We start from the raw sequence: 12520 nt of genomic DNA on the forward strand, positions 1-12520 counted from the left end.
GAGGAGCTACCAGATGAAGTAGTGGAGGCTGACAAAATCACAACATTTAAAAGGCTTCCAATTGGGTACATGAATAAGAAGGGTTTCGATGGATACAGGCCAATAGATGGTAAATGGGAATCCATTAGTTTAGGATTCCTTGTTGGCACGGACGAATTGGACCGAAGGTCTGTTTCTTTGATCTTAATAAATTAAGATGCATTCCTCTATTTTGTGGAGAGCTAGCTGAAGCACAGATAATTATCCTTGGAACTGAGAAGGTGAAGCAGTGATTTCGATCTGGTGCAGATTTGGTTCCAAGGTCTTGAATTTGCAGAGAGAGAGAGGAATTGTTAACACTTTCACAATTTTTAGTAACTACTTTCAAGTAATTGGCAAATAATACAAGGTGAAAATGTGAACACTATTTTACTCAGTAAGTTCTGAGCATCTGGAACAGTCTGAACGACACAGATTCAACAGGTATTCTGAAACAGACTTGGAATTTACTTTTTAAGGAAAGATTTGGGGGGCTGTGGGCACATGGGAGGGGACTTGGGACAGACTTGCAGCATCTCCAGAGGGAGAGAGTACAGCCCCAATGGGCTGAATAGCCCCCAGGCCCTGTGCTCTGTGATACCGCCCCATTCACTGTGAATGATGAAGCTCATCCCAGGGCAGAGAGAGGGATGAGCCCTCCACTCTCATCACAATGGGGCCCGGATGATTGACAGCAGCTCTAGACTATTGGGAGAAGAGTCTGTGTGGTCCTGCAGCCAATGGGATTGAATGAGGGGTGTGGCCAGCAAGACAACACCTGTCCATGAGCTGTGCGGGTGCAGTGTCACTGTTTGGGGTTGGGAGAGACAGCAGAGACTGGGACAGAGGCTGTTGGACCTGAATTACAAACTCCCGGTAAATTAAAACCAAAAGAACTGCGGAAGATGTAAATCAGAAACAACAACCAGGAGGTTCTGGAAAAGCTCAGCAAGTCTGGCAGCATCTGTGAAGAGAAATCAGAGTTAAAGTTTAAGATCCGGTGTCCCTTCCACAGAACTGATGTTACTGAGAATAAAAGTCAGTTTATGTGCAGAAGATAGTGTGGGGGGAGGATAAAAGGAGTAAAGGATAGGTGGGGATAGAGTGAGAAGAACAGTTGGATAAAGGATAACCATCTGGCTGGGGGAGGGTGACTAGTTGTTAATGGAGACTGTTAGTGGCTAACCATAGTTAGTGTGTAATGGCAGGCTGTGAGAACAAGGCCTGGTGTGTGGGGTAGGGGCTACGACATGACGTTGTTAACCTATGGTTAGCCACTGTCTCAATTGTAAGCTGTTGCCCACCTATATCACTCCACGATTGAAGCTGCCAAGGACACAAACCTTTGGAATATCCTTCCTAACCCGCTCTGTCCGCCTGAAAGATGTATCTAAAAATCGTTCTCTTTAATCAACGTTTCCATCATTCATGAAGCATTTTTGGAGATTTGTCAATGTGAAAGGCTCCATACAATGCAGGTAGTTGTTGTTATTGTCTGACATCAGGAGAAATAGGGATGAGCCCTCTCTTTCTTACACCTGATGAACAACAGCAAAAGCAGGAAGCACTGAACATGCTCCAGCGCACAATGGGCCTCGGATTATTGATGTCAGCGCAGGACCAATAAGAGTGGGGGAACGGGGGCTAGAGGTGCTAGTTGGGCCTTCAACCAATAGGAGTGAATGAGGGGCGGGACAATACTCAACCACGTGATAAACTTCACTGACAGCACAGTGTTGTTGTGGCCAAGGCATTGGAAATGTGTGAAGGTGAAGGGCAGGGGAAAGGAAAGACATATTGACCAGGAAGAGGAGGAAATTTTCATGGTATGGGATGAGAGGTTTTATAGAACTTAGTGCACATTCTAAAACGCAAATTTGAAAATCCCAAATTCTGCACCATTTTCCCTCCCTATAATGCATTTTGCACTCCCTGAAATATCAACTGTGTGTTTCTCCCTCCACAGATACCAATGATCAGTGCCAACGCCCCATTGCCTGTGGAGAAGGTGCTGTTTGACTTCCTTGTACAGCTGCAGTTCGTGTGGTGAAGGTGCTCCCACAATGTGTTTGGGTAAGAGCTGTTTTAGATTATTCACTCAGCGACAGTGAGGAGTTGACAATGTATGTGCAAATCAACAACAGTTTGTTTTTTTTATCATGTTTATAATTCCACAGAAATACTATTGAGAACTTCTGACATAAGGCCACAGATGGGAATATTAGGTCAGGTGCTCAAAAGAATGGCCAAATAAACAGGTTTTCAGGAATACCTTAAAGGAGGAAAGCAGGTCTGAGAGGGTTAGGGTGGGAATTCCAGACCGTGTTGTCTTGGTAACAGTAGAAACAGCCAGACAGGTGAAGCAATGAATAAACACATCGTTGGGAGTCTGAAAGAAAATCAGTTGTCGGGGTCTCACAGGTTGTGTGGTGCAGGGAGACAGGGATGTTCACAGCCAGGATTTACATCAAAGGTGAGAATTTTAAATTGTTGCTTGTTAATAGGAGCCTTTTGATGGATCAACAAGTTTTGGTACAAGTGAGCACTAGGGCAGTAGGGTTTTAGATACTCTTGAGATTACATGTAAGTTGAATGTGGGAGATTGGCCAGGAGTGTGTTTGGATAATGAAGTCTGGAGATAACACAGGGATGGACGAGTATTTCAGTAAATGAGCTGAGACTAGGGTGGAGTTGGGTGATGTCCCTAATGTAGGAATAGTGCTTTTGGAGTTGGGCTGCTCCTCCTCTTCATCGCTCCTCCTCTTCATCACTCCCCCTCCCCAATTCACAGATATTGTTCCTTGTTCTATCTGTCTGTCTTTTCTGGTTATGTCCTTCTCTCCCATTCTGCTGCAAACTAATATTTGACCCCACCGTTGTTGGAAAAACCTGCTCCATCCCAACTCTCCCTTTCCTTTCTTAATTCCTTGTATTTGGTGTCCCTTAAGGATCTCTCCTCGGTCCCTCCTATTTCTCATCTACACACTTCCAGGAGGTGACATTGTCCAAAAGCACCGTGTTAGGTTTCACATGTACACTGACAATGCCCAACTCTCCCTCACCATCATCGCTCTCCATTACTCAGTTATCAAACTGCTCATCACACTCCCACTACGCGATTGGCTGCAACTTCCTGCAACGGAACGTTGAAATGGTTAAAGCCATTGTCTTCAGTTGCTATTACAAATTACTTTCCCTTATTGCTGAGCCCCTCCCTCCCACTGGGAACTATCTGAGACAGAACTGCACCCTTCACAATATTGCTCTCATATCTGACCCCAAGATGACCTTCTGATCAGACATCTACACAATCACAAACACCAGGAATTTCAAACTCTTAAAATGTTGCTTATCTCCACCTCACCCCAGCTCCATTGCTACTGAAACCCCTGACCTGTGTCAGTGTTGCCTTAAACTTGACGAATCCAAAACAGAACTCGTGATTCCGTGAGTGACCCAGAATCTGGTTCCAGACTCCCTCATGATGGGAAACATCCACTCAGTATTTACCCTGTCAAACTCCTTAAGAATCCTACATGTTACAATGCGATCACCTCTCATTCTTCCCAAATCCAGTAAGGAGAGACCCAATTTCTTCAGCCTTTTCTTAAAAGATAATCCCTGCAATCCAGGGTTCATCCCAGTCAAATTTCTGTGAAATGCCTCTGATGAAATGACACATTTCCTTAAATAAAGGGACCAAAACATCTGTCATTACTCCAGATGTGATCTCACTCGCACTTTATAAAGTTACTCTCAGGTATATACTCCAAACAACTCCGTTTAAACTTGCACAGATGTTGTTGGAAATGCTCAGCAGGTCATGCAACATCTGGGAAGAAAAAATCAGTTAAAGTTTCGGGTCTGGTCACCCTTCCTCAGATACGTTAACTCTAATTTCTTTTCACAGATGCTGCTAGACCTGCTGAGCTTTTCCAGAAACTTCTGTTTCTCTTCCTGGTTTCCAGCATCTTCAGTTGTTTCGGTTTTCATATCCTTTAAACTTGCCAACTCTCCTATAGAATTTGTCATTTCCACCTTGGAAAAAAGATTCACATTTGTTTGGTTTCCCCTACCCTGGGAAAAAAGACACCATGACTAGTCACCCTATCATTGCTCCTCATAATTTTATAAAGTTCGATAAAGCCACCTAAAGTGTCCAGTGCTGCAGGGAAATAGCCTCAGCCTATTCAGCCTCTCCCTATGGTTCAAATGTTCCAATACTGGCAACACCCTGGAAAAACTTTTCTGAACTCTTGCAAGTTTCCCAACATCTTTCCTATAGCAGGGAGACTGGAATTGAAAGCAGTCTGGGATTCCAAAAGTGGCCGAGCCAATAAACTGTACAACCGAAACATGATCTCCCAACTCCTATACTCAATGCACTGCCCAAAAACAGCTAGTATACCGCACACCACCTTCACTGACCTGTCTACCTTCAACCACACTTTCAAGGAACTATCCACCCACACTGCATGGTCTGTTTGTCTGTCAACACTTCCCAGGAACTTGTCATTAAGAGGTTGAGTCCTATTCTCGTAATAACTGTCTGAAATCAGGGAGACCACAATTGAATGCAGTATTCTAAAACTGGCCTCACCAATGCCCTACTCAGCCACAACATGACCTCCTAATCCCTATACTCAGTGATAGAATCCCGACAGTGTGGAAACAGGCCTTTCGGCCCATGAGACCATACCAACCATCGGGACAGCATTCCACCCTAACTCTGTAACCTACCATTACCCAAAGCTAATCCAGCTAACCTGCATGTCTTTGGATTTGTGGGCGGAAATTAAGAGCACCCAGAGGAAGCCCACGCAGACACAGGGAGAATGTGCAAACACCACACAGAGAGTGGAATCGAATCGAATCAGCACATTCCATTCAATGTTAGTGTCCCAAATGCCACTTTCAGCACCTGATCTCCCTGAAACTACTTTCCAAGAACTATACAGTTGTTCTGAGCCCTCCAGAGGGAATTAAGGTGAGGAGGAGAAAACAGGAACAGGGTTGAGTTTTAGATCTATAAAATAACTCTCCATCTTCCCCCTCTGTTCCCCCGTCTCTCCCGCTCTGTCTGCTCCCCCCCTCCGTCTCCCCCCACTCTGTCCGTCCCTCCCCTCTGTCGGCCTGTTTTCCCACCCCTCCCCCCCCCCCCCCGTCGGCCTGTTCCCCCTTTCTGTCAGCCTCCCCCCGTTCCCCCTGTCTGTTCCCCTCCTCTCTAATCCCACTTTCTGTCCCCACCTATCTCTGTGCCGCCCTCTCTGTCACCCCCCCCTTTCCACAGCCATTTCTGTCTCACCCCTCTCGATCCACACACCCCCTGTCTGCCTACCCTCCCTCCCAGTCCCCTAGTTCTGTACTCCCCCCACTGCAGGGCAAATATCTTGTCTATTTACCATATCCATGCCCAGCCTGATTTTAAAAATCTCTTTCAGGTCACCATTCAGCCTCTGACGCTCCAGGAAAAACAGCCTATCCAACCCTGGCAACATGCTATAATTCTTTTCTGATCTCTTTAAAATTTAAGAACATCCATCTGATAAGAAGGAGAACAGAATGATATGGAATATTGATTCAGCAACTTTTGTAATGTCCTGTACAGCCGCAATATGACCTTCCAACCCCTATACTCAATGCTCTGTCCAATAAAGACAAGCAGACCAACTGCCGTCTTCACTATCCTATCTATTTGCTACTCTACTGTCAATGAACTATGAACCTGCACTCCAAGGACTCTTTATTTAGCAGCACTCCCCAGGAACTTGCTATTAACTGTATAAATCCTGCTAAAGTTTGCTTTTCCAAAATGCAGCAGCTCGCATTTTTCTAAACTGAACTCCTCTGTCCATTCACCCATCTGATTCAGATCCTCTTGTACTCTGAGGTAATCTTTTCACTCTCTACTACACCTCCCATTTTGGTGTCACCTGCAAACGTACTTACAATACCTCTTATGTTCACATCCAAATCATAGAACATAGAAGAATACAGCGCAGTACAGGCCCTTGGGCCCTCGATGTTGCGCCGATCCAAGCCCACCTAAACTACACTAACCCACTATCCTCCATATACCTATCCAATGCCCTCTTAAATGCCCATAAAGAGGGAGAGTCCACCACTGTTACTGGCAGGGCATTCCATGAACTAACGACTCGCTGAGTGAAGAACCTACCCCTAACATCAGTCCTATATCTACCCCCCCTTAATTTAAAGCTATGCCCCCTTGTAATACCCGACTCAATACGCGGGAAAAGGTTCATACTGTCGACCCTATCTAACCCCCTAATCATGGATATAAATGGCAAAACGTTGTGGATCCAGCACCGATCCTTGTGACACTCCACTGGTCACAGGCCTCCAGCCTGAAAAGCACCCTCTGCCTTCTACCTTCGGGCCAGTTTTGTACTCCATGCGATCTAACCTTGCTGACCAGTCTCCCATGAGGAACTTTGTCAAACACGTTACTGAAGTCTATGTAGACCATATCCATGCTCTGACCTCAGCAATCCTCTTTGTTACTTCTTCAAAAAAACTGAGTCAAATTCATGAGATATGATTTCCCATGCACAAAGCTGTTATTAGTATCCAGGATTTAACTCTGTACATTGGGGTCTGCGTTGCCCAGTTATAGGTGTTAATATTCTGGATGAAGTTTAAGTACACCAGCATTTTGTCAGTGACTCTGTATTGAGTCTTGTTAATGTCACCAACACAGGTGAGTTCCTTTTGAAAGGCAGTGCCTGTATCCCTTGCCCACCAGGAAATAGTGTAAGTGTCCTTACCTCTGGACTAGGAGGATCAGGCTCAGAGTTGAGTAACAGCATCTTTGAAGAGGCTGATTAGTAAACCTGCCCAAGCCACCAGGCCATGCAGTCTCCCAGCTGTCCCTGCCTGAGCCTCCAAACAGAACCTTCCTGTAGCTTCTCTCCTGCCAGACTCTCCCATTGCTCAGTTTGTCCAGTATCCCCTCCTGCTGCTGCACTGATCCTGTCGCTCACTGACCTGTCCATCCCTCAGTGTCCTCCGCATTCATTCATTGTTAACAATCCCATTGACCCAGTCCTCCAGCCCCGCCCCCTCCCGTCGATAGAGACGGTTCAGTGGTGAGCACTGCTGCCTCACAGCACGAGGTACCCGGGTTCGATTCCGGCCACGGCGACTGTCTGTGTGGAGTTTGCGCATTCTCCCCGTGTCTGAGCGGGTTTCCTTCGGGTGCTCCGGTTTCCTCCCACAATCCAAAGATGTGCAGGGCAGGTGAATTGGCCTTTCTAAATTGCGCATAGTATTACTTACATTAGTTAGGGGGAATGGGTCGGTCTGGACTTGTTTGGCCAAGGGACCTGTTTCCATACTGTAGGAATTCTGATATATTGGGCAGCAGCTGCTGTCAATCACCCGGACTCCTGTATGATCGGGACCACGTGCTGTAGGAGGGGAGACCAATGCATGGGTGCAGTGCTGGCAACTGTGGGAGTATGCGCAGTATAGGTCAGTGCCTGGGAAGGAGGCTGTTGGTGTGAGGGATTAATCTATCATTAGCAGCTTCATCCCTCTGGGAGCAGGATCCAGAGGAATGGCCCTTTTCTTGCTACCCTGACATGTGATCAGACTATCAGTGGTGCAGCGTTTTGCAGAAAGTTATCAGAACTCTTTTGTGAAGATTCAGGGTTGTTATGGAATGGGACAAGGATGGGTCTGCAATTAGAATTCTAATTTGGCTCATTTTAGTAAGATGGGTCATGGCCAGAGTGTGCAGGAAGCAGTGTATGCAGGATGGTTCTCATCAGGAGCTAGGAAACTGAATTCGAAGAGAGAGTGTGTGAGAACTGGGTGTGGAGGAAAGGAGTGGGAGATTGGTTTGGATTTCAGTTCACAGAAGAGAGAAATTGTGAGACTGAGGTTTAAAGCTTTGGGGGAACAAGGAAACTACAGTTTAATCTACAATTGTCTTATGAATTTCCATCCTGTATTAACAGTGGTAACTTGGGTGCTCTGTTGTATGGTACTGAAAGGGTGGATTTGCGGATGAGAAATACAAATTGAACTTCATGTTCAGATCTGATCGTTACTTGAGCCGTGCCGATCTGAATATCATTGGCCTTTTCATCTGGAAGGAAAGGTGTGCATTCTGTCTGTGGGCGAATATTCCAAATCTCAGTGTGACTGCAAAAGTACTGAGACACAGCCAAGTCCATGTCAGCATGGTGAGTGTGGAGAGGGGTTTCATTTGTTTTTGAAAATCTGAAAAATCATGGCACATTTCCCAGGAACAATAAAGCCACAACTTTGCTTTGTAGAAAGACAAGTCTTTAATTAACCATGCAACCAGAAAGAGACAAAGATACCTGCACCATGGGAAACACTATGAAAACGGGATTGTTGTAAAGGAGTTCATTCTCGATCATGGTTTGTAATCCATTGCCATTGTCACGTCGGTTCCAGCACCGTGGAGAAATACTGGAAATATGATGAATGTAATGTAGGTTTCAGTTATTAAACTGTAATAAGTGCAGAACCATTTACAAGGATGTTGCCAGGGGTCTGAGTTATAGGGAGAGGTTGGACAAGTGAGGATTTAATTTTAGAGCAGAGGAAACTGAGGGGGCCCTTTTCTAGAAGTGTATAAGACCATGAGAGGCATGGGTAAGGTGAATGCACTCAGTCTTTTTCCCAGAAACTCAAGGATTGGACGGCTTGATTGGATCAGTTTAAGGTTAGAGGAGAAAGAATAAAAGGGAAGCTGAGGGCCAAATGTTTTACACAGAGGGTGGTATGTATACGGAATGAGCTGCCAGTGGAAGTGGTTCAGGCAGGAACACTCACAACAGGTAAAAGACATTTGGACAAATACATGGATTGGAAAGGGTCAGAAGCAAATGGGCCAAGTGCAGGGAAATGGAGTTAGCATGGATGGACATTCTGGTCGGCATGGGCCCGTTTGGGCCAAAGTGCCTGTCTCTGCTGTAGGCTTCTATGACTCTAAGTGCATTTGCTATTTCTCCCATTAACTCTGTTGATATCCTGGGATGTATTCCATCAGGACAATGAGACTTGTCTACCTTTAGCTCCAATACCTTGCCCAGCTCTAACTCTTTCACGATAATGGTTATTCCTCAGTCTCCTTATCAATTACTGGCATGTTCTTCGTATCCTCCACTGTGAAGACTGACTGGTGTGTACTCATATTCCTGAACCCTGCTGGATAGGAATAACTCGGCACAGAACTCTGAGAGGTCTTCTTTGAGTCTTTATTGATGAAACATGGCAGTTACCTGGATAGTGTACATGCAGAACACCTCCAGGCAGCATCAGGTAACTCCCCGCCTGTCCGATGTGCCGCTCCCATTCTTATACCTTTGTGGTTTGGGACTTTGAATAGAGACTGTCTCTCAGTATTCTCTCCATGGCAACGGCAGTTAGAAAGTCGAGTTCAGCTCAACACTTTGTGGTTAAACCACACACACCTCCCCCACGCCCCCGTGGCTCCCTTAAGTATCTGACAGACGTTTCAGTTTCAGTGGGGTATCTATCAGGATTCTCATGTGGAGGAGCCGGTGTTGGGGTGCGGTGAACAAACTTATAAATCACACAACACCAGGTTATACTCCAACAGGTTTATTTGGAAGAACAAGCTTTTGGAGTGTGCTGTGATTTGTAACTTGATCAGGATTATCTCTATGGTAACAGTTAAGTGCTTCAACAATTACAGAGGCCATATGTTCCCCACACAATAGGTTCCCCTCTAGCAGTGTAAACTGCTATTCTGGCCTTTTTCTCCCCCAATCCCATCTAGTTTTCTGTTGATCTTTAAAGTTTTTCTAATCTCCTTGGTCTTTGGCAATTTGTATGCATTTTATTTCAGTTTTATTTTCATAGACTCTCTTATTTCCTGGGTAAAAGCAATGACTGCAGATGCTGGAAACCAGATTATGGATCAATGGTGCTGGAAGAGCACAGCAGTTCAGGCAGCATCAAGGAGCTTCAGCAAAATCGACGTTTCGGGCAAAAACCCTTCTTCAGGAATCATGAATGGCTTTTGCCTGAAACGTCGATTTTGCTGAAGCTTCTCTTATTTCCTGAGCCACCCATGGCAGATTATTCCTTTTCCTACAGTCCTTCTTTTTCCCTGATATATACTTTTGCTGAGCACTTCAAAAAATTGCTTTGATATTCCCCCACAGTCCGTCAACTTTCCCACCGTAAAGTCTTTGTTTCCAGTCTACATTAGCCAACTCCTGCCTCATCCTATTGTAGTCTCCTTTTGTTTAAGCACAGGATCTTGGGAGCGGATCTAATCTTCCAGCTTTCCATCCGTGTTCTAAGTTCAATCAGACTTATCAGAAGTCTTTTATCAGATTACGAGGGAAGGCGATGTTTCCTGGGTGTTTTGGTTTTCATTGTCAGTGACCTTGGCTTTGTAATAAAGTACAGGATATATATTCACAACAGCGTACTCTGGACGCTGCCAATGTACGACGCAATCTAAAACCATAAATCACTGTCTCCCCTCAGTTTAAAATTTCAAAATCATTATCTCCTACATATTTCCTCACTATCTAAGTTTGGAATGCTAATCCACCTGACTATCTGTCATTTTCCGAAAATCTCCTTTGGTGAAGGTGGTGATTTTTGGATTCAGCTTTCCAGTTATTACCGTAAGAAGATAAGCACTGGGCACAGGAGAACCAGCCCCACCATTTAATACGGTGATGATTGAGCTCACATCGGTCTCAGCTGGATGTTCCCACCTGCTCTCTCTCACCCTTCATCTCATTGCAAATTCAACATCTGTATCTCTTCATTAAATTGGCTCATTGTCCTGGCATCCACCGCATTTTGAATAGGGAATTCCGCAGATTCACAACACATCGAGACAAGTACATTCTTCCTCATGAGAATAGAATAGAGTCTCTATAGTGCAGGAATAGAGTCTCTATAGTGCAGAAACAGGGTATTCATCCATCGAATCCACACCAACCCTTTGATGAACATCCCATTCAGACCCACTCGTTCCCTGTAACATTGCATTTCCCATGGCTAATTGTCTAACCGGCACGTGCATGGACACTGTCAGCAATTTAGCATGGGAAATCCACCTAACCTGCGCATCTTTGGACTGTGTGAGGAAACTGGAGAACTGCACGAAACCATGCAAACATGGGGAGAATGTGTAAACTCCACACAATCACCTCAGGTCCCTGACGCTGTGAGGCAGCAGTGCTAGCCACTGAGCCACCTCTTCTTAAAGCCTACTGCGTCTTAATAACCTCCCCATCCCCCAACTGGCTGAATCTATGTTCCTTACGTCAGAAATCAGGTTGTCTAAGCGGATGTCTCAGTAAATCCAAGTGACAGCCCGCATGTCCCATGTGTCTGAATGGGGATCCGATACACAACATCCTCCATCCCACACTTTTCATTCATGTTCCAGAGACAGGGCTCCAGTGCCTGCATGAGGACTGCAACTCCCAAATTCCGAGGCAGGGACCACACGTCTGTGGGGAAACCTGGCACTGCACAAGTACAGAATGTGGGTGAGTTTTGGAGCATGTGCTTTGGGGTAACTAATGGAAAGTATTTCACACTGTGTTTATCTGGAGGAGGAACGTATTTGCTTGTAGTATTGATCTGTTGGAGGATCAAAGTATCACCACACCTACATGGGACCAAGTTACATTCCCAACTTGTCATAACACTAGAATCAACCAATGAAAAACAAAGGATGTGACCCATTCTCCCAGACTGCAGCTTCCTGTTCTGTCCAGGATCTGCCACCTCCCTTTCTGTTTCCTTTTGTTTCATTCTGCTATTACATTATTGACTTGCAGCAACTGAGGGAAAGGAAGTGAACCCAGAAAGGGTGCAGAGTCTAACCAGGGATGGGAAGTGGTGGCATAGATCTGTTTATCAACAATTCCATGAGAATGGGGAGGGTGTACATTAGGGGGTAGTAGAGTCAGAATGGTGGGAGAGAGTAAGAGAGCTGGAGGGTTACAGCTTTGGGGGAAGAAAGGGGAAAAAGATATTCCAGAGAAACTAGAATTGTCTGTTCTGAATTTCTAATCTGTACATATTCCTTTATACAGGGTGCGAGATGGTGAAGATTTGCAGACTGAAACCTCAAAATCATGTGCAGATCGTGATTAAGTTAAACAACATTTGAAGAACCAAAGATAGAGAATCACTCAGCCAAAATCCTGCAACACTCACCCTCCCAGCATTGTCGGTCTATCTGCGCCAAATAGACTGCGAATGGGTCAAGACAGCAACTCACTACCATCTTCTCAAGGGAAACGAGAGATGGGGTATAAATGCTGGCTGAGCCAATGATGCCCATATCCTGGAAATGGTTTCTATCTCTAGTTGCTGAAACCCAATTGATGTTACTGCAGGATGATAAGGAATGCTGAGTGCATCCTCCAGAAGGCAGCACCATCACATTAACCCTGCCTACACCCACACAGTAACATAGCAACGTCACTGGAACAAAAGGCAG

General features: G+C 45.4%; 1 long non-coding RNA gene across 1 annotated transcript; it reads left to right on the forward strand.

Moving 5' to 3' along the window:
- Nucleotides 1-1989: 1989 nt before the first annotated feature.
- On the forward strand, nucleotides 1990-12244 carry LOC148135151 (uncharacterized). The gene is made up of 3 exons (XR_015755429.1): nucleotides 1990-2091; nucleotides 11456-11558; nucleotides 12111-12244. It is a non-coding gene; the product is annotated as an uncharacterized LOC148135151 (long non-coding RNA).
- Nucleotides 12245-12520: the final 276 nt, after the last annotated feature.

This window comes from Chiloscyllium plagiosum, unplaced genomic scaffold, assembly GCF_037043375.1.
Source record: "Chiloscyllium plagiosum isolate Xiang-an unplaced genomic scaffold, Cpla_swu_hap1 HiC_scaffold_51, whole genome shotgun sequence".
Lineage (NCBI taxonomy): Eukaryota > Metazoa > Chordata > Chondrichthyes > Orectolobiformes > Hemiscylliidae > Chiloscyllium > Chiloscyllium plagiosum.